General features: G+C 37.4%; 1 protein-coding gene across 13 annotated transcripts in view; it reads left to right on the top strand.

Moving 5' to 3' along the window:
• LOC146398904 (uncharacterized) overlaps positions 1 to 22,566 on the top strand; it is a 129,189-nt gene that overhangs the window by 64,669 nt on the left and 41,954 nt on the right. For 11 of the 13 annotated variants that reach the window (XM_084979537.1, XM_084979536.1, XM_084979535.1 and 8 more), the window contains exons 3-7: positions 803 to 947; positions 2,858 to 3,036; positions 8,797 to 8,978; positions 12,859 to 12,994; positions 17,619 to 17,739. The gene's annotated coding sequence lies outside the window, so the exon portion shown is untranslated. Of the gene's footprint in view, positions 1 to 802; positions 948 to 2,857; positions 3,037 to 8,796; positions 10,056 to 12,858; positions 12,995 to 14,793; positions 15,029 to 17,618; positions 17,740 to 22,566 lie in introns of those variants that run through there. The other 2 variants (XR_014817580.1, XM_084979540.1) reach the window with 2 other exon arrangements.

Here is a 22,566-nt window from a genome sequence, read left to right as displayed (position 1 = left end):
TCTGAGCTGCATCTGTGACCTACACAACAGCTCATGGCAATGCCAGATCCTTAACCCACTGGGTGAGGCAAAGGCCAGGGATCAAACCCGTACCATCATGGTTACTAGTTGGATTCATTTCTGCCAAGCCACAATGGAAACTCCTAAAAAAAAGATTTTCATGTTACTTTTATGTTCCTTTCTGTTTGGAGAAAACATCTATCTGTACACATTCCCTCTTAAAGTATATGTGATTATTTTTATTTATCATTTCAACACTTTCTTTTTAAGAATTTCCTTGCTTCCTTTTTTTTGAAGCATATTATTCTACGTTTAAAATAGCATAATTTGGAATTACCTGGTGGCTCAGGGAGTTAAGGATCCAGCATTGTCATTGCTGTGGCTTGGGTCATTGCCGTGGTGTGCATGGGTTTGATCCCTGGCCAGAGAACTTTTGCACACCACAGATGTGATCAAAAAAACCAAACCATATCCACAACCACATAAGTTATTTAATTTAATTAATTCTGTGACAAAAAATGTGGCTTCCAAACCAAAGTTTTCTAAAATCTTGCCCAAATACTATCTAAATTATTTATTGTGACTCTTGGTTGATGATTGAAACACTTAGCCTTTTCCTGTTCCTCCTTCCTTACTGCTATAATACTTGCCTGTTTTTATTAATGAAATGGGATTATTTTGTCCCATCTTCAATGATCAGCAATTCTGGTTTATTTCCTTCTAAGGACCTTATAAGCTTGTAAACCAAAAGTCTTATTTTACTACAGATATTTTCGGCATAATATAGTTTCCATTTTTTTAGGAGAAAACCTGCAAAGATTTAAAGCATCACCTTGAAGTACAGATAGAATGCGCACATAAGGAACAGAATGAACTGAAAAACTCACTTGAAAAAGAGGAGCTAAGATTTTCTTTTTCTGTAACAAAATATGTTATAGCATAATAAGGTATTTATATTTTCAAAATATTTTCAGTGATAATTAGGTCAAAAGAAGGTTTATTTCATTTGTGTTCTACCCACTACTAAAAAGATTTAACCTAGTTTTTGATAAGAGGCCTAAAATAAAAGTAGTTAATTAAAGATGGAAAATTGAGTAATCTAACTATAGAGTTATAATTAGATAATTTAGATTAAGGCAGACTACTATGGATAAAAAAAAGTCTTGATAGGCTTTCCGTAGAAATGAAATTTTAAGGGCAATTTCATGGACATTGATATTAATATATTTGATAATGGTTGTTTAACAATGAAGAGATTTGTTGGCGTTCCTGTCATGGCTCAATGGTTAACAAACCCGACTAGTGTCTATGAGGATGCAGGTTTGATCCCTGGCCTCGCTTCGTGGGTTAAGGATCCAGCGTTGCCATGAGCTGTGGTGTAGGTTGCAGATACAGCTTGGATCTGCTGTTGCTGTAGCTGTGGTGGAGACAGGCATTTACAGCTCCGATTTGACCCCTAGCCTGGGAATCTCCATGTGCCACAAGTGCGGCCCTAAAAAGACAAAAAAAAAAAAAAAAAAGATTTTCTGTGGTTAATACTTCTGTTGTTCTCCATCAAAAGAAGCAAGAGTATAATATACATTAAGCGAGTATAGTAATATGTTGCTATTTTTTCTGAAGGCATACCTCCAGCAGCCAGAGTCCAGGCATGTAGCTTTCTAGAGATCTGATTTGATAAAGTAGTGAAACCTGGTCCTGACACATCTGTAGTGTTGTGTTCTGGTTGTTGCTTGAAAGAAGACACCTGTGTTTTAGATGCCAACATGTAACTGGCAAAATTATGGTGGTTTAGTGTATAAGTTCTGAATCCAGATTGTCCAGATTTATATCCTGGTTGTGCCACTTAATAGCTGTGCTGTCTTGCCTTGTCTTAGGCTGACAACTTGATCTCTCTGTGTTCCAGTTTTCTCAGTAGAAGATAAGGCTAATAAGAGAATGTTCACTATAGAATTATTTTGAGAAATAAATTGGTTAATATATTTCAAAGTGCTTAGAAAACCAGCTTAACAAAATAAATGGTCAAATGTTAGCTATTACTTTGTCATTGGTTATCATAACCAGTGGTACTTGTTAATCATTATTGTTATACTACCTGATTCCTGCTTTGCACAAAATATTTCCCTTTGTGTTGGAGATAAGCTGAAGCACTGAATTTTTTTCAAAAGTTACTCAGAATACGGTCAAATTGCTCAAATTATGTTCATAGTGAAATATGCATAAAACATGAAACATGACCTTAGCTAGAAATGTCGGAGAATGTGTAGTTCTCCTTGGCCACAGAGGAACCTCTCTTAGCTTCTATATGATGTCTAATTTTGAACAGAACTATATCCTAGTAGATTGTAAAAAGAAGGTATTAACAAAATATTCCTCAGATCTCTAAATGACAAATTGTGTGCGGTATAGTTTAGTTTCATCAAATACTAAACATATTTGCCAAAATTATTTTGGTTTTATTGCAGTTAATATGAAGCTATCCTTTCTGATGGTGGCTAACAGGCTCAGGTAGCATTTGCATATCCTTGAAAGGCAGTAGACATTTCAGCAATCTAGAGATGAATGCTGTTTTTCCCTATGTTATGATGTAAAGGAATAGTCCATTTCCAAGCTCTATCCAAATATATAAGTTAAAAAGGAAAGGAGGATTAAACAAATATTGAAGATTAATTCAGCATGCCATCTAATAGTGTATAGTGTCAGTCATGAAAGCTCTGTGAGGACAGGGATTTTTCTTTTGTGGTTTACTAGTGGATTGTTTATGGCCATCAGACCCAGTAGTTTCTACTTAGAGTAGTGCTTAGCTTGAAGTAGGGTGAATGGATAAAAGAATGCTAAACAGATTTTTATTTTCTTTTAGACTTCTCATCAGTTGAAATTGGAGTGCAATTCAATGCAGGGACAACTAATGCAGGCCCAGAAGAGTTTAAAACAAAAGGAAAAAGAAGAACAACGACTTCAGGGTAACAGAAATGAGTTAAAGCAACTGACTGAACAGAAGAAAAAGCAAATTGAAGCACTCCAAGGAGAGATTAAAAGGTAGTGATACTTGTTTTCTTTTTATGGGAAGATAGTGATATTTGTTTTCTTTTTATGGGAAGATAGTGATATTTGTTTTCTTTTTATGGGAAGCAAAATTGTGCATTGAAAATAGTAACATGATAATTAACACAGATGAGGTGCAACAAAGAAAAATTTATACATGCTCAAATTTTTTGAAGTTAAAATACACAACTGTACTTCTATGATTGACTAAGTCTGGATTTCCATTCACTGTAATCATGTTGTTCGATAATTCTTATAACACTAATCATTTGTTTGACAGACAAAACTTTTTGTAAAATAAGATACAACAACATTGAGAAAAATGTATAAACATCTCTAGTGTATTAGAAAATTTTAAAGGAATTTAGCAATAAATTATCCTTATTAAGGGAAATAATCAAGATAAAAAATCACAATGTGAGATATATTTATATCTACTATAACGTATATAATGTAGGTTTCATATGGTTATAATTGTTTGATACTTTTAAGTTAAATCATAATGGTTTTTATTTCCAAACCTATGATAAGTTATTATTAAGCATCTGTTCTTCATTCTTAAATATGTTTTAATATTTGTCCAGACCAAGAGTTGATAAAAGTGGAATGAACTTAGTGTTTGAACAAAATGAGGTTTTCCTCATGGTTGTTCTATGTTAATTCATGCAGGGAGAAGGGAGATATAAAATCCTTAATATGTAGAACCAAATACTTCATAGCATTAAGAGCTGGCTTGTCATATTACTAGAGGAAAAAAAATAACCGCACAAATACATTCTTTTATGTGGACCTCTGTTTTACAACCATTATTATGGCTGCTTTACAAAAGAGTAATTTTCTAATGACCCTTTATTCTTTTTTTGTGTGTTATCATATGTAATCAGAAGTCAGGATATAATTATCACAATATGTATTTTGGTTTATGATTTGATATCTTGAGTTCATTTGTTTTTTCAAAATCCATTAGCCTCAAGAGTTCCCATTGTGGCTCAGGGGTTAAAGAATCTGACTAGGAACCATGAGGTTTCAAGTTCGATCCCTGGCCTTTCTCAGTGGGTTAAGGATCTGGCAGTTGTGGTGAGCTATGGTGTAGGTTGTAGACGAGGCTCAGATCTGGCATGGCTGTGGCTGTGGCATAGGCTGGCAGTTGCAGCTCCAATTAGACCCCTAGTCTGGGAACCTCAATATGCCTTGGGTGCAGTGCTAGAAAAAGACAAAAACAAACAAACCAAAGAAATCCATTAGTCTCATATTAAAGTATTCCTTAGATCATTTTTATAGCACCTGATTTAATAAGTAAAAAGTCTTAACAACTATTAGCACATTTTCTTTCTTTTAAATTACTAGCTACAACAAGATTTCTTCCAGATTTATGGTTAATGTATATTTCTTCTACTTTGCATGGCTTTACTAGATACCACCTTAAGAATTATGAGATTTAGAGGAAGTGTTGTTATCAGTAGTTGTCTTACATGGGTCTGTTAAAACAAATATACCATAGACTAGGTGGCTTAAAACAATAAGCATTGATTTCTCAGAGTTCTGGAGACTGGGAAACTTAGAATAAAGGTACTTGGCATAGCTAGTGTCTGATGAGGGTCCACTCTGGCTTGTAGACAGCTGTATCCTGATATGACTGAGAACAGTTATCTCATTCCTTCTTAGAAGGGCACTAATCCCATTCACAAGGATTCCACCCCCATCATCTAATGATCTCCCAAAGATCCACTTCTACATACCATTACATTGGGGATCTAGGCTTAAACGTGCATTTTGGAGACATTCATTCACAGTAAGTAGTTCACTTATGCTAGTGCATGGATGCCAGAAAAAGGGACACAATTTTTAACCCTGAGGGAGTGCTGGGTGGATATCCAGTCTCTAAATTAGTTTTGGAATTTGGAGTAACTAGAGAATCATTGAGAGGCAAGAGTAGTTTGGCTTTATTGAGGAGCAGCATAATATCCTGGAAAGAAGGTAAATTTTAGAGTCAGGCAGATCTGAATTTAAATTTCATGTTATACGTATTATTAGGTTTATGGTCACAGGGAAGTGATTCATCTTTCTGAATTAATATAATGGGGTCATAGAGTTGTTGTCTACTCTGCCAGTGTCATGTTGCAAACAAAATAGTTGTGGGATAGTATATGGAAGTAGGCAAGCTGTGATCCAAGACTGTCAGTGCGCACGGCAAACCACACAGTGATGGTCTGTGGAAACTTATTAGTGGGCCACAGGGAAATAGGAAAAACAGGGATAAAGTTTAGGGTATAGATGTGTATGTGTACATACACTATATATAAGACACACATGCATATACTTCCTTTTTTTTAATGTGATTGTTTGGGAACCACTGAACAAGGATCCAGCACGGCTGTAAGTTATCGGTTCCTACAGCAACTTTATTTGAAACCTAATGTGGGAATACAGATTGAATAGGATATGGCCCCTATTCTTAAGTAGCTTATAATTTAATGAGGAAGCTGGTATGTAAGGACAAAGAAAATTGTAATAAAAAGAGAAAAAAATAGAGCTCAGTAGAAGTTTTGGCTGGCTTTTTAGAGGAGCTGGCATTTCAACTGGATCTTTAAAGATGATTATAATTTTGAAAAGTTAAAAAAAGGAAGAAGGAGTTCCCATTGTGGCTAAGTGGTAACACACCTGACCAGTACCCATGAGAATTCGGGTTTGATCCCTGGCCCTGCTCAGTGGGTTAAGGATCCAGCATTGCCAGAAGCTGTGGCACAGATGCGGCTTGAATCTGGTGTTGCCATGCCTGTGGTGTAGGCTGGCAGCCTCAGCTCCGAATTGTCCCCTAGCCTGGGAACTTCTATATGCCATGGGTTCTGCCCTAAATAAATGAAGAAAGCAGATATTTCAAGGAGGAAGCAATACTAGCAAAGTTTTTGAAACTTAAAAAGATGTCATTATAGGAGGTTCGCTATTGGAATACATGGTAAGTGGAGAAGTGAGGGGAGATAAGGCTACAGAATTGGGTGAAGTAAGATCAGAGTAGATGGATAACTGTTTCTACATTAAATACTTGATATTGGAAGGTTAAAGGTTTTTAAGAAGGGGGAAATGTGATCAGACCTGTTTTAGTACAAAAACTGATCACTGTGTGAAGGGTAAATTGCAAATGACGGACCCTCCTGTATTCTCCTTTGGAATGTTGGATTTAATTCCATTAAAATAATTATCAAACTGTTACATTGACCTGTTGTTTTTTTTAACCTACCCACTAATAAATTTGAATTTCCAAAATCAGAGAACTGTGTTTTCTAACAAATAAGCTATCAGTGATTTAAAAAGAATGAATGGATGAATCAATGAATGAGCCTGTCATTTGGAGTTGATAAAATGAAGGTCCAAATATAAGCCCCAGAGGGCAATGATGATCATTGTTAAGACTTTGTAGAGTACTTTGGTGAATAAAGAGAAAGAAATCTGGATTTGTGGGGGGGTGATGTTAAAGTAGTAGTCTACCAAAAAAAAAATGCAGTATAGTCTTCAACATGAAAAATAATGTCATAATGAAGAATCATTGGAGGGGATATGGGGTATTATCTGATAATGTATGGGTGATCAATGCCCTTCCCCCCCTTAGGCATCCCCTTCCCCACCATCTCCCAGCAATCTGCTTCCTAACTCAGTTGCACCTGTCTCTTTTTATTTATTTTTTTTGGCTGCACCCATGGCACTCAGAAGTTCCTGGGCCAGGCACTGAATCTGAGCTGCAGCTGCAGCCTATGCCACAGCTGTAGCCATGCGAGATTGCTTCACCCACAGCACCACAGTGGGACTCCTCTATCTCCTTTTCTTATTTCCCAACTTCCATAATCTTTGTCCAGGTTTTGTCTTATATGGACTATTATAAGATCCTCTTAGTGGAGTTTTGGGCTCTATTTGTCCACTTCCCATCTATTTGTCATTCATTCATTCAAGAAATATTACTAGGTATGTATTTTATGCCATGGGCACATTTATGGGTGTTGGAGATGTGGCTGTGAGCATACAAGTAACCTGTTCTCATGGATTTACACCTTCTTGAGGGGGGAAGAGGCTTCACAAAAGACAGTGATGGATTTAGCCCTGCTAAAAGGCTGGGTGATCAAAGAAGCTTCTCTGAAGAGGTTTGAGCTGGTACATGAAATACACGAGCCATACATACAGTGCTCAGGAGAACAAGTACAGAGATCTTTGGCTACAGCAAGCATGGTAGTTTCTAAAAACAAGTATAGTAGGAGAGAGGAAGAGTCATATGAGCTGAGCTCAGCGAAGCAGACAAAGCATAAACATGCAAACTTGTAGATTATAACAGAATGATATATTTTATTTGAAGGACAATTAGAATCAATTAGGAAATTTTGAGCAGAAAATGATGGGATATGACTGAAGGGAGATAAAGGAGCAAGCAAGGAGGGCACTGAAAAACTATTGCAGTAGTCCAGAAAGTCCATGATGATGGCATGAACTAAAGTGTTACAAGTGAATGATTTGGAAGTGTCTTTTGGAAGTTAAATCATCAGGGCTTGCTGATAGATTGGATGGTGAGAGATGCTGGAAAGAAGAGTCAGGAATAACTCTAGGTTTCTGGCTTGTGAAGGTGGATGGATGGCCATATTTATTGGGGGAAATAGTAGCTTTTTGAGGAGGAGGATTGTTGTCAGGAGTCAAGAATTCTGCTTGAGGTAGATATCTATCAGTCAGTCAAGGGAAGATGTCTGGGAAGTCCTTTGATATAATGAGCTCAAAGTTCAGGCAGAGGTTGGAGCTAGAGACTTAAATTCAGAAGTCAACTGTAAATAAAGTACTTAAAGCTATGAGTCTAGTTAGGATATTCTAAAGAGAGACTGTTTATAGAATAAAAGCAGCCTAGGGATGGAACCCTGGGGTCTTGTACTACAGAGCGATCAAAGGCAGTAGTAAGAGATTTTAGGAAGGAAGAATAACCAGTGAGGTAATAGGTTAACCTAAAACACAAGATGTTTTGGAAACCAGGTTCAAGAAATGTTTCTAGCAGGGACCATCATCAGCTATTTTAAGGACTGCTGGAATGTTCAGTAAGATGTGGACAAGAACATGAATATTGGATTGTGGAACAAAAAGGTTGCTGATAAATTCAACAGCAGGTTCATGGAAGTAGTAAGTTTATTTTAAAAGCCAAGTGCTTCTTCTCATACTATACATACATATCTTCTAATTACATCATAATTTGTGCACATCTCTTGAATCTTCTTAAAGACTGAAAACAAGTTTAGAGGAGTTGGACCTTTGCAGGATTTTCATTTCTTTTTCTGCCTTGATGTTAATGAGCATGCCCTTAGAAATTTCTTGGGTCATTCTTGAATTTTAGGGAGCAGAAACAATACACTTGAGCTCAGTAATGGCTTTGAAATTCTTTCATGCAGAAAATTCCTCTAGTTCAACCTTAACTTTCAGCATCTTCTAAAGCATGCATAGCACTCTATCTTCCATCAGAAAGTAGTTGTTACTCTCAGTCTCCTGAGACCTTGGTACTTGACACTTACCAGTGAAAATATTTTTTTCTTTACTTAATTCTTTTTTTAATTGGGACTTGTCAGATTTTGTAATTCTTTAATTTTGTATTTCTAAGTAAGATACTCTTTATTACAGTAGAATTTTAAGACATAACTTTAGTTTGTTCTCAGGAATCTTAGTTATTGGATTTCATTCTGTATTTGTAACTGGATTTTTGTATGCATACTGTTTTAAATAACTTGTATGTTTCAGATAGAACTTGAGAATAAACTACAGCAGCAGTCAACACAAGCAGCACAGGAACTTGCAGCAGAGAAAGAGAAAATATCAGTGTTACAAAATGCCTATGAAAAAAATCAGGAAACTCTAAAGCAGCTTCAGTCTGATTTCTATGGGAAGGAATCTGAACTTCTTGCCACAAGCAAGATCTCAAGGTATCATAAAAACTCACTATGTTATTGATAAATATTAAATGATTGATCTGAACCCAGATGGGCAGGGAATGTTAGTATTTGTGGAATATCATACTTGTTTTCTTTTGAATTATTTTTGGAGAAATATGCTTTTTAAAAAATAAGTTGTGGGAATTCGTGTCGTGGCTCAGTGGTAACAAACCCAACTAGTATCCATGAAGGTGAGGTTTTGATCCCTGGCCTTTCTTAGTGGGTTAAGGTTCCAGTGTTGCCATGAGCTGTGGTGTAGGTCGCAGATGCAGCTTGGGTCCCGTGTTGCTGTGGTGTAGGCTGGCAACTGTAGCCCTGATTTGTCCCTTAGCCTGTGAACTTCCATATCCATGGGTGCAGCCCTAAAAAGGCAAGGAAGAAAAGGAAGGAAGAAAGGAAAAGAGAAAAGAAAAAGAATTCTACTGCAGTGCCTTGGGGAGGCATGGGTTTGATCCCTGGCCTGGAGCAGGGGGTTCAAGGACAGCTGCCACTCAGATTCAATCCCTGGCTTGGGACCTTCCATATGCCATGGGTGTGGCCATTTAAAAACAACCACAAAACCCCATACAAATGTATCTTTTAATAGTGAAACAATTTGGAAATATGTTAACTGTCGTATTAGCTTATCAAAGGACTTTGCTGCCTATGTAAAAACAATAACTTATAAAGGACTGCTGTTAGAAAATCCAAGGAGTTTTCAATGTAAACCACTTGTGAAAATGGAAGCAATTTTATTGTTGCTTCTCAAGAAAGACTGACTTTAATTTTATGGATTTGTTAACTTCCCAAGACTATTGGAATGCATAATGGTTAAAATCGGGAGATTATAACTCAAAGTAAATTTAACCTTAATTATCTAAACATATCTGGATACCTTGTCCTTGGCAATACTATTTGATTAGATAAAGTATCATTAAAATGAATGATATACAAAAAAGGTAAATAATTTTTATGTAGCATTAAGTTATCAGTTCTCTACAGGAGATGGAACATTTCTATTCTCTCAAAGAAGACTTAGCCAGTCCTCTTTTTTGTCGTGGTGAAATATTATGCTTTTTGATCCTTTAATGTGTATGGTTTTTTGTTTGTTTGTTTCTTTGTATAAAGTGCCTTATTGACAAATTTTGTCAAATCACAGAATATTTATAATATACATAAATATACTATGTTTTATTCATAAGCTGTTTTAGGGAAGGCTTTATGAAGGAGGTAGGACTTGACCAGGTCCTGAAGGATCTAAGAATTTGAATACCCAGAGTCCTGAGAGAGATCCGTTCACTCAGGGGCACATTTGAGAAAAGGTGCTGCAGCAGGAACCAGCAAAGCTGGGAGTCAACATAATTGTCTTGCCAGAGTGATGGTTGGTGTCTGGAAGTTTAAAAGGTTGGGTTCAAATTGTGAAGTATCTTAGATGCCTAGCAGGGATGACTGGAGTTTATATTTGGGGGAGAGGAGAAGAGTCATCTAAGCAGAGGAATAAAATGAAAAAAAAAAATTGTAGGCAACTTAACCTGGAAGTTGTTTAAAGACAGCTTAGTTTGGACCTGAGGTAAATTAGTGCCATGGAGATTAAAGAGGCTGTCTCCCTTCCTCCTCCATAAACTCCAGCAGTCTAGGTGTGAATTGATTATGACTGGGGTTAAAAAGGTTGGAACAGAAGAGATTAATGGGAGAGAGACAATGAAACAAAAAGGATGAATAACATATAGGTAGAGAGGAGGTGAAGGAATTGTTGGTGACTAATGATCTGACAAAGAAACAGGAGATTGGGTAAAAGAATTTTCATAGGGCCAACAATAGATATTTTATATATATCAAGTTCAAAATCAACAAGTTGTTTTAAGGAAAAAAATACCACCTCGACATTTAGAAAGCATCTTACTTGCTGTATTCTCTAAGTAGCTTTAAATTACTATTTTTTTTCCCTTTAGAACACTATTGAAAGTTGGGGAGGGTTGGTGGAAGAGTTTGGACTTTATCCTAAAAGAAGGAGGATTTGCAAGGATTTGTATTTTATTTAGGCCAATAACTGGCAGCAGGATAAGGATGGATTGTAGGGGAACCTGGGTGAATGTGGGGATGAGACAGAGGAGACTGTGCCATAGTCCAAGTGAAGATGATGGTGGCTTGAGCTGGTAGGAGGAAGGATGGGAAATGCAGATGAACTGGAAGGACTATTTGGTGACAGAGAAGATGATATCTAAAGACTGACTGTAAAAGATCTACAGAAATCACACTTTTTCTTCATATGTATGTTATTTACGCATGAGAATAACAACAAGTCTTAGATCTTTTAAATCAGTATTTTTTCATTAAGCCAACTATTTTTGTCTAAAATGTTATGTCTTGTTCTAATTTTATACCTGAAAGAATGCAAATGTAAATATGGGAAGAAGAGAAAGACAGAGGGCTAAGGCTGCCATGGAGTTTTACAACTGCTGAGAGGCCATGAATAGATCTTTCTTCCAAAGCTTCCTTCTGCCTGTGAGACTGAAGCCCTGCTTGGCTGGTGACAGGCCTAATGTTTGCACAATAACAGAACTGTGACTGGATCTCAGCTCTTCTGATTCATGATTCTTTTACCATCATTTCACTAATTTTTTTTTAATAGAAGTATTGACATTTAATTCCTTCCAAAGTGAGAAGTTATCTGAACTACTTAATAAAAGGAATTCCTAGGAACATTCAAATCAAATTTATAGGTCAGAATAAAGGATGGTTATTGGCCATTCTTTTGCTTCCGTGATTTTTTCAATTTTATGATTCTTATTTTTTCCATTATAGTTGGTTTAGTGTTCTGTCAATTTCTCCCACACAGCATCGTATTTGTTAAATAATCTTGTGTACAAGAGAGAAAAGGAAGAAGTTCAGAACCATGTAACATGACACCCAAGTCAGGGGTGCCATCTGTGGGCATGTGGTGTATCTAGACACCAGTGAAATGCAAGTCCGGCTGGCTTGATCTATGCCTTTAGCCCCATCTGCTGGATTATTAATGAAATACTAAAGTTTGTGACTGGGTATTCCAAATTGGCCATGCTGTAGGTTATTCTTTCTTGTCAAGAAAGTTCATAGAAATGGAATTTAACTATAGATTTTGTACCGTGAATGAAGTGAGAATTCTAGGATAGTAAGTTTAAAATTAAATATAAACCTTGTTAGCCTAATACTATTCCTTATATCATTTCATCAGATATCAAGAATAAGTAACAACTAAAATTTCTAAAATTTTATTTTGAAAAAAGAAAAATTTTTGGACCAAAAAAAGCTACCACAGAATAATGCAGAAATTCCTTTTTGGCTACACTACTATGTGTTTAGGGTATTCCAGGATCAGGTTTGGTATTTGTTCTACTCAGGAATTTGCTTATTCTGGTGGGAGTCAGTGGGTTAAAGTAGCCCCAGTAAAACCACTAAATGAGAGAAGGAGTTCTCCAACGTAAAAAGATCCTGAGCAGATGAAAATATCCTGGCCTGCAGCCAGGAAAAGGAATATATAGCAGTGTATTGCTGAATGACACAAATGAATATTTAGAGGCAAAGTCGAAGAGTATGTCTTGGCATCTTCAGAAAATAGTAGCACAGATTTTGAGCTTGATTTTAAAAGATTTAGTCATTAGGTTTTTGTGAGAGTTTACAATGTTATAGGCAGCTATTTAAACCACAGGCATTTTGGAGTTTGTATATTATCTTGCTCAAGGGCATAACATACTATCTTTTTAGAGTGTACTGCTTTCTACTGTGCATATGTTAACTGTTATGTTTCTATAGAAATTTACTAAACAATGACATATAATAATCTGGGGAAATTTTTTTATAAGTCTGTGAAAGAGACGCTTTCTCTAGCATAGGAGGGCTTGATTTCAAACAGGAATCAAATTGGAAACCAAAATAAACTGATTCGAGAACTGAAGACTGCCAGGACTTCTTTGGAGCAAGATTCAGCCAAGAAAGAAGAGCAGTTGAAGGAGCAGTAGAAACCACTACAAGATGTTCAGAAAGAAAAGGTATTTTATTTTCTAACTAAATCTAGAATCTTCAGAGTTACAATGGCCATAGAGATCATCTAGTCAAACCTCTTAACCAGTAAAGGCATCACCTTATATTCAACAGCTAAGATGGGCATCAAGGTTATAAATAAGAGACTCTTGGTGACTGTAATTCTAATCCTAGGAGGTTATTCTTTACAGCTTCCTTGCCATTTCTTATTGCTCTTTTTAGTTATACAAAGGAGTCTGTTTTTTTATATCATAGACCCTTGGTTATTCAAAAAAAGATACTATAGCTCCTCAATTATTTCTCATATAACATGTTATCCTCTGGATATAGAAATCAGGTATGAAAGGTCTAGGAATAATTGAGTGTGTTAAGAATTCTTAATATTAATAACCAGCTTTTTTCTAAGAGGAAGTGTGGGTTTATTTTATATAAATGATGCTAAGTTATAAAGTTGAAAGTACTGGTTATATGACCAGTACACATAATGATCAGTTATATTTCTATATAAAAGATAAATGCAGATTCTAAGAAACATTTGATTTTTGGTTTCATAACTGAGATCATGTATTTCCATCAGTGGATAGAATATTCTTAAGTGTACAATTTATGAAGGTATTTGTGTGTGTGTGTGTGTGTGTGTGTGTGCGCGCACTTGTATGTATATCTGTTAATTGTGCAGTTCCTGGAAATTATCTTCAACTAAAAACTAGGGGGATGTTTTTGTGGGGATGGGACCGGTGAAGCTGGAATGAAATTTATGACTTATGCCACAAGTTTAGAAAATTCTGACAGAACTATAGTTTACAGGCCTTTAATTACAAGGGCATGAGATCATGCAGCTCTTGTTTTAGTTTTGGTTCTACTTCTAATAGATTATTGAACTTTTCTAAGCCTTTGTCCCTTTACCTATAAAATGAGGATTAAAAGGAGCTATGTGGTATAGAGATTAGATTAGACATATAGTTCTCCTCTTTAGGTGCCTTATGTAAAGATAGTGAGAGTAATAATATTAATAAGCATAAGAAGGTGTTTTAGCTCAAGTTTGGCCAGACACTATTTACTTTATAGTATTAACTATTTAGTCCTTATAACATTATTATTGTTCATATTGTATAAACAAGGACACAGGAACAAGAGAAGGTAGGTAATTTGCTCAAGTTAACTTAGGTTAAAGGGGCAGAGACAGTCATAAACAGTAGCAGTCATTTTTGTTAATTTTCAGTTAAGTAGTTAAAATTATTTTTTTAATAAGTTATTTTTCTATAGTCACTGAAAAAGAACTAGTAAATGAAAAATCTAAATTGGCAGAGATTGAGGAAATTAAATGTGGACAAGAAAAATAAATTGCTAAATTGAGTGAAGAACCTAAGTCTCACAAGCAAGAAAGCATAAAGATATGTGAAGATAATCATTGTTTTTCCTCTGTATTTTTTAGTGCTTGTTAAAAAAAGTATATATATATACACACACACACATTTATTTATTAAGAACATACTTTGTGGGAGTCCCCACCATAGCCCAGTGGGTTAGGAATCAAACTGCAATGGCTCGGGTTGCTGCAGAGGTGTCAGGTTTGATTCCAAGAGCAGTGGGAATTGCCTTGGCTTAGGTCACAACTGCAGCTCAGATTCAATCCCTGGCCTGGGAACTTCCATATGATGTGGGTGCAGCCATAAAAAGAAAAAAAAAAAACATACTTTATGCCAGGAACCATTGTTTTGTTATTTTTGACAAATATTCTTGCTCTCAGTGCTTTTGTGTTGCAGAATATCTATACATATATTGAAACTGTTACTTCTGTTTTCAGATGACTAAATAATGAGAAGTAACCCTAAAAATTTAGATTTTATTGAGATGCTAATCAAGAAAGCTATCAATTAAAAGAATTATGTGCGTTCCCATCATTGCTCAGTGGTTAACAAATCCAACTAGGAACCACGAGTTTGTGGGTTCAATCCCTGGCCTCGATCCGTCATTGCCGTGAGCTGTGGTGTAGGTCACAGATGTGGCTCAGATCCTGTGTTGCTGTGGCTGTGGTGCAGGTGGGTGGCTACAGCTCTGATTAGACCCCTGGCCTGGGAACCTCCATATGCTGCAGGAGTGGCCTTAGAAAAGGCAAAAAGACAAAAAATAAAAGAGTTATAGATAGCAAACTTCAAAATATCTAAGTTTAGAATTAAGATTTTAAGAGATTCTGTTTTTATAATTGTTTTTCTTCCTAAAATACTTAAATCTCTTTTTTTTTTTGTTTGGGGCAAGGAGTAGCAAATTTGTTAGGACTGAGAAGATTGTGTAGTAGTGCCCCAAAGAACCATTTCACTGAAGGTGGAATTTAGGTGGTATATATACACAATGGAATACTACTCAGCCATAAAAACGAACGACATAATGCCATTGGCAGCAACATGGATGGAACTAGAGAATCTCATCCTGAGTGAAGTGAGCCAGAAAGACAAAGACAAATACCATATGACATCACTTATAACTGGAATCTAATATCCAGCACAAATGAACATCTCCTCAGAAAAGAAAATCATGGACTTGGAGAAGGGACTTGTGGCTGCCTGATGGGAGGGGGACGGAGTGGAAGGGATCGGGAGCTTGGGCTTATCAGACACAACTTAGAACAGATTTACAAGGAGATCCTGCTGAATAGCATTGAGAACTTTGTCTAGATACTCATGTTGCCACAGAAGAAAGGGTGGGGAAAAATGTAATTGTAATGTATACATGTAAGGATAACTTGATCCCCTTGCTGTACAGTGGGAAAAAAAGCAGATGAAAAAGGAAGAAGTTGAACTGAGGAAAGAATTTATGGAGAAGGGAGCTAAACTGGTCAGTAAGTTAATGGTGGGAGGTGTGTTTTTTTATTTTTTTTTTAAGGTACAGTTCATTCATAATCATGTGCCAATTGCTGCTGTACAGCAAAGTGACCCAGTCATCCATATATACACATTCCTCTTCCTGTAGTATCATCCATCATGTTCTATCCCAAGATTAGATATAGTTCCCTTTGCTGTACAGTACAATGGGAGGTTTTGTAATTGATTTTGTAAATTAATTCAGTGAGAGAGGATTTTTCTACTTAAAAGTTATAATTCAAGTGCTCAACTGACACTTTACTGTTCAATTTAAGACTGATCTGATTGACTTAAATAGCTGACATGTGATAGGAAATATAATTTTTGGCTTATGTAAGTGAAAGTTCAGTAGAACATAATTAAAAAAAAAACAAAACCTTTTAGTGCCAGTAAAACAAACTAACCTCTAACTATGTAGTCTGCGGTAGATGGCATGAACGTTAGTTATATTGAACTCATTTTTTTGGTCACAGTGAATGCTGATAAGGGGAAGTGGAGATTTCAGTTGGGAATTGTGATGACCAATTGTGTGACCAAAAGTCTACTTTCCCCTCCCTAACTTGCGTGTGCCAAATGGGAAGCATCTGGCTTTCCTCTAGTGAATGAGGTCCAAATAGCCCCAGATAACTTGACTGTGGAATGTTTTCATTGAATTGCAATTTCAGGTTCACACAGTGATTTGAAGTATTGTGTTTTTGGCATGTTGATGGAGACCAAGGGATGCATGTGTAATTTAAGACATAAGAAAAGTCGAGCTTTATCTCCAGGGCACCTTGCTATCCCTGATTATGGTTATTCTTCTGCTGTAGTGGAAAAAAGGAAAATCTTAAATTGATTTACTTCAGCTTGATTTTATAAGAAACCTGCTGAACATCATTTCAGCATTGTGGCCTTTAAGCCAGTTCAAAATACACAGATATTTGTGGAATCCATTCTACTAGTGTCTTCTTTCCCAAAGAAGTAGTAGTAGTTATGCAGCTGGTATTTTAAATTCGACAAATTTATTTTTTTTACTTTATTTTTGTAATAGATTTTTTTTACTCACCGTTTTTCCTATTCTCAGCATTCCGAAAGAAAAGAAAAAGAAGTAGCAGTGCAGAAGCATGAGGAAAACTAGGCTAAACATACCATGCAGATAGCTGCATTAAATGAAAACCTGGGCACTGTAAAGAAGGAGTGGCAGTCCAGTCAGCAGTGAGTCAGTGAGCTCAAGAAGCAGATGGGGGAGTTCCCATCGTGGCTCAGTGGTTAACGAATCTGACTAGGAACCATGAGGTTGTGGGTTCGATCCCTGGCCTTGCTCAGTGGGTTAAGCATCCGGCGTTGCCATGAGCTGTGGTGTAGGCCGCAAATGCAGCTGGGATCCCCCGTTGCTGTGGCTTTGGCCCTCCATATGCTGCGAGGTGTGGCTCTAGAAAAGAAAAAAAAAAAAAAAAAAGCAGATGGATGACTTAGAGGGAAAAATCATGGTATTGGAAGCAACAGTTCAGAATAATCATGATGAAAGAAGGGCACTACCAGAAAGGTGACTGATGTCTAATAAAAATAATTTATTTCCATTCTAAGTGATAAAGACTTACATATTGCACATTGAAAAAAACTGAAGTCTTGAGAATAGTGCTCCAACAGGTATTTAAGTAGCCATTTAGAAACTACTCATTACAACAGATGGTTGAAATTCATGTATTATGCTTCAGACTGCTAAAGTAGTTCATTATCTGTGTTGGGGGGTCTTTAATTATTTTTTTAATGTTTTTGTGATTTGTTCTAGGTGTCTTAAAGGAGAAGGTAAAATAGAAAAGCTTCAAACCAAAGTACTAGAGTTGCAAAGAAAGCTGGATAATAAAACTGCAGCAGTGCAGGAGCTGGGCAAAGAGAATCAGTCCCTTCAGGTAAGTCGCCTGGTGATGTGCAGCAGTTTTTTAGTCTAGAATTTACCTCTTAGTAAAAAGCATATTTTGAACATTAAAAAATCTCATATATACATACTTTTAAATGGCTGCTGTCTGTGTAATAATATTGTAGGTGTTATGGGTAATTAAATACAAGATTTAAAGACTTCAGGGATTCCAAGGATTATAGAGACATGTCATTCATGAATTGTCAGTATTAGGAGAAGTCAAGAACACAAAGGCATGAATGAGTTGCTGTGTGTTAAAGAAGTGATCTGAATATATATGCTTGGAGTCTCAAGGAAGGATTGCTCCCTAGGGTTAGAATAAATGGGAAATTACCAAAGGTTAGAAATTTCCAGTGCTTTTGAGAGATAAAATTTGCTTTGCTTTATTGTCATTCAGACTTAAGATTGTAGCACTTTTTGATAATGGAAGATGACCAAATTATTTCTGATTTTCAAAATGTTATCCATTTGAAAACTTGGGCACCAATCATTCTTAAAAGTGTGGAATATTATAATGTGCTGAAACTTTTTAAAATAGATCAGACCTACACAAACACTGAATAGAAAGTGGGCTAACGACAATGAAGTACAGAGCTGAAGCACCTGTGGGAAAGGCTTTTCAGTCACAGTGAGATGGGATTTTATTCCACAGTTGACTGTTTTAACCATCAGAATTGTCCTGCATTTGATAGACTTTAAAAGTTTTGCCATTTATTAACTTTAACTTATAACTACGTAGAACAATTAAATTTATGCAGTCTAGTTTCTGATTAGCATATATTTTAACTTTAAATTCATTTGTTGCCTTCCTACTGATTCACTTTCTAGAATAATCATTTTCTGAACCACAGCATCATTATTAAACTCATACATTTTATCATCATTGAGTTATTTTAAAGGAAGAAAAAGCAGAGATTAAAAAAATCATTTTAAATAATACCATCATGTGATGTTTCAAATTTATATTCTGATTGTAGAAATGATGCCTGAAATATTTGGCAAGTAGAAATAGTTTTTCACCTGATAGGACTGTTTTATTAACACTTTAAAAATGCCTCGCATGGTTTTTTGAAAATTCTAAGATCAATCTCATATTGAAATTTTTAGTGTAGTATATAACTAGTAAGCATTCAAATTAATCAAAGGATTAAATCAGCATTGAGATTTGTTATTAAATAAACCTTGAAATAGTATACTTTCAAAGTGCAGTTGGCCTATTCTTGTAGTCTCATAATTTTGATATAGTTGTTATGCTTGAAAATGTTTATTTTTTTGTTGTTGTTTACAGCATCACTGCAGACAATGTGGAAATATCTTCTGTGCTGAGTGTTCAGCCAAAAATGCCTTAACTCCTTCTTCTAAGAAGCCTGTTTGTATCTTTGATGCATGTTTCAGTGACTTCCAAGGATAATGGGTTGTCACAACTTCAGAGTAATAATATACTAACATTCAATTTTTAATAAATGCACTTCATAGAGGTCTTGGACTACTACTATTTGATTTGGACAGTGGTTGCAATACTAAACCAAATTAGAATTTATATCTTTTGGAATGTTATCAAGTAAAACTCTTCTATTTTTGTGAGACTTGGGCTCATCTTTCATTACGTTTTTCTGTTTCACCCTGGAACAGCTTACACGCCAAGTTTAGAATTAGCCAATGAAATATAAATAAACTTTGGATGGAAAATAGGAATGTATTTTTTAATTATAATTTCATTGTTCACAAATGACACAACTACATTTCCATAGCTTACTTCTCCCAAATTTACAGAAAGGTACGTGAGTACTGTTACCATATAATATGTGCCGCACAATGACACATATTTTCTTTGTGAAGTTTGGCATAGAACTATAAAGCTTTCTTTTTTCTTATATAATCTGTATGCTGCCTTATTTGAGTGACTGCTCTCTGATTGCGTTTTCCTCAGTCCTAGTTCTTTCTCTTCTTCTTTTTTTTTTCTCTTCTTTTTTCTTCCCTTTCCTTCCTTTCTTTTTGGTTTAGAGAAGCTCTTTCAAAATTTCCTTTAACCTGGGTTTTGTGTTGCTGTATTCTTTAAGTTTTCGTTTGTTGGGAAAAATTTTTATTTCCCCTTCTATTTTAAATGATATTCTTGCTGGATAGAGTATTCTAGATTGCATATTTTTTCCTTTTAGCACTTTAAATATCTCTTGCCATTCCCTCCTGGCCTGTAGTGTTTCTGTAGAGATATCAGCTGATATTCTTATGGGGGTTCCCTTGTGGGTAACATTCTGTTTTTCTCTTGCTGCCTTTAGGATCCTCTCTTTATCACTAACTTTTGCCATCTTTATTATGATGTGTGTTGGTGTGGGTCTGTTTGGGTTCAGTTTGTTTGGGGCCCTCTGTGCTTCTTGTATCTTGGACCCAGTATCCTTTAGATTTGGGAAGTTTCCATCGATAATTTCTTCAAATATATTTTCCATCCCCTTATCTTTTTCTACTCCTTCTGGAATTCCTATTATGCGTAGATTGGCCAGCTTTCTATTATCCCATAGGTCTCTTATATTGCTTTCCAGTTTTTTGATTCGGTTTTCTGTCTGTTGACCGGATTGAGTGATTTCCATTATTCTATCTTCCATATCACTGATTTGTTCTTCTGCATTATTCATTCTGGTTTTTACTGCCGTTAGTTCAGTTTGCGTCTCTGCAAATGAATGTTCTAGTTTCTCTTGGCTCCTCCTTATATTTTCTAGTTCCTTTCTGAGGGTATCTGCGTTACTGTTCATATCTTCTCTTAATTCCTTCAGTATTTTCCCTATTTCTCTTTTGAACTCCAGGTCTGTCAGTCTGCAGAGATCTGTTTCATTGTTGACTGTTTGAGGTGAGTTCTCCTGTTGGTTTGACTGGGGGTGGTTTCTCAGCTTCTTCATCTTGCTTGTTGTTTTCTTTTTCCTGGTGGAGTTGTACCCTCAGTGGCCGGGCAGTGTTTGCCTTGTCACTGCCGTGGAATATTTTCTGAGGGCTGGTGATGGTATGCAGCTGATCCTCTAGAGCTTGGCACCCCCTGGGGCCTTGGGCGGGTAGCAGGGCCGCTGGAAATCCAAGAGGCTCCTCCCCAGGGCAGCCCGACTCCGAAAAACCATCTGAGAATTAGGCAGACTTATTCACAGCCTGGCTAGGCTTGTTCTAGCTTTTCTGGGCTGCAGGCCTTTTCTCGGGGGCTGGTGGTGATTGGTGCTGCTCTGCGGAAGTGTAGCCCCTCCAAAGGGCAAGCAGGCCTGTGCAGGGACAGCCCCTGTGGTGGTAGGCTTCAGGCAATTGTTGAGGCCAGCCCTCCTGGATGGCAGGTAGCCCCAGGTCCAGCGAGAGCATAGGGGGTGGTGGGGGTGGGGGGGAAGCACTGGGAAGCGCAGCTTTCTGCTAGCTAGTGGGCCTGTAAGCTTGCTGTGGTGTGGGGGGTATTCTATGGGGACCCACCCCTTCTTTTCTCCCCTCCCCAGCACGGGCGCAGACCAGGCTCTTCTCCCAGGTTCCCTCTGATGCAGCTTTCCACTTCCCCGCCCCTAGAGTATTGCTCCCTCCCTCTGCCACAGTTTTGTTTTCTAGTCTCCCAGGCAGTCTCTGCCCAGTCAAAAAGTTTCTAGACTTCCAAGCAGTTTCCGCTCCGCCCTGCCCCCCCAGCCCTGGGACTAACCTCTGGAGCCGAGGTCTTGGTGCCCAGCCCCCACCCAGGCATCTCAATTTTTGGTGACTGTGCCCATAGTTCAGATGGTCCGTTCGGTTCTTGATCGGCTTTTCCGTACTCTGACTTACTGCTATTCTCTTCTCTGCATCTGGAGATTTCTCTGGTTCGTTTGATCTTCCCCCCGTGGAGGTGACTTTCCAGCGTGCGGGATCCCTTTCTCCTCCTCAGTTCCCTTTCGGGAGCGCCCGTCCCGCTCGGATTCACCTTCTCTCACTCTCCTCTTTTCTCCCGATCTGCCCAGTAATGTCACGAACTTCTTGCCGTTACTGGAGTTTAGGTTCCTCTGCCAGCGATTGGTTGCTGTTCTGTGCAAGTCATTTATTCTGTAGATGTGCTTTTTTTGTTGTGTTTGTGGGAAAGGGTGAGCGTGTCCCCCTACTCCTCTGCCATCTTGTCCTCTCTCCCCCATAATTTCTACTAATCTGTCCTCCACCTCGTTTATTCATTCTTCTGCCTCCTGTATCCTGCTGTTAGCTGCTCCTCGTGAATTTTTTATTTCAGTTGTTGTATTTTGCATCTCTTCTTGTTTGCGTTTTATATCTTGTATCTCTTTGCTCAGTGTTTCCTGTTAACTACCCATCTTTGCCTCCAGTTTATTTCCAATGTCTTGCATCATCTTCAGCATCAACCGTCTAAAGTTTTTTCCTAGAGGCTGAGACTCTCCTCATCACTTAGCTGATATTCTGGGGGTTTTCCTTTCTCCCTCATCAGAGTTATAGTTCTCTGTCTTTTCATTTTTATAGGTTTTTGGTGCAGTGACCTTTTGACAGGGAATAGAATTGTAGCCTCTGTTCCTTCTGGTGTCTGCCCCCCTTGTGGCTGAGGTTGGTATGGAGCCTTGCTGTAGGCTTCCTGATGGGAAGGGCTGATGCCTGCCCACCGGTTCGTGGGGCTGATTCTGATTCTCCTCCCTCTAGTGGGTGGGGCTTTGTCTCTGGATGGGATTAGAGGTGTCTGTGTGCCTGAGGGTTCTTTAGGCAGCTTGTTTACTGAGGGATGGGGCTGTGATCCTACCTGGATTGCTGTTTGCCCTGGGGCTTCTCAGCACTGACTGGTGGGGCCAGATTTTGCCAAAATGGCCACCCTCCAGAGAAAGGCATGCTGCTGAATATT

Source organism: Sus scrofa, chromosome 10, assembly GCF_054392235.1.
Source record: "Sus scrofa isolate SSC_HxYL_T2T_F1_AM1 chromosome 10, Sscrofa_HxYL_maternal_Yorkshire_Landrace_v2.0, whole genome shotgun sequence".
Taxonomy (NCBI): Eukaryota; Metazoa; Chordata; class Mammalia; order Artiodactyla; family Suidae; genus Sus; species Sus scrofa.
Note: the sequence above shows the minus strand (reverse complement) of the source record. Positions and strands in the feature narration are given on the sequence as shown.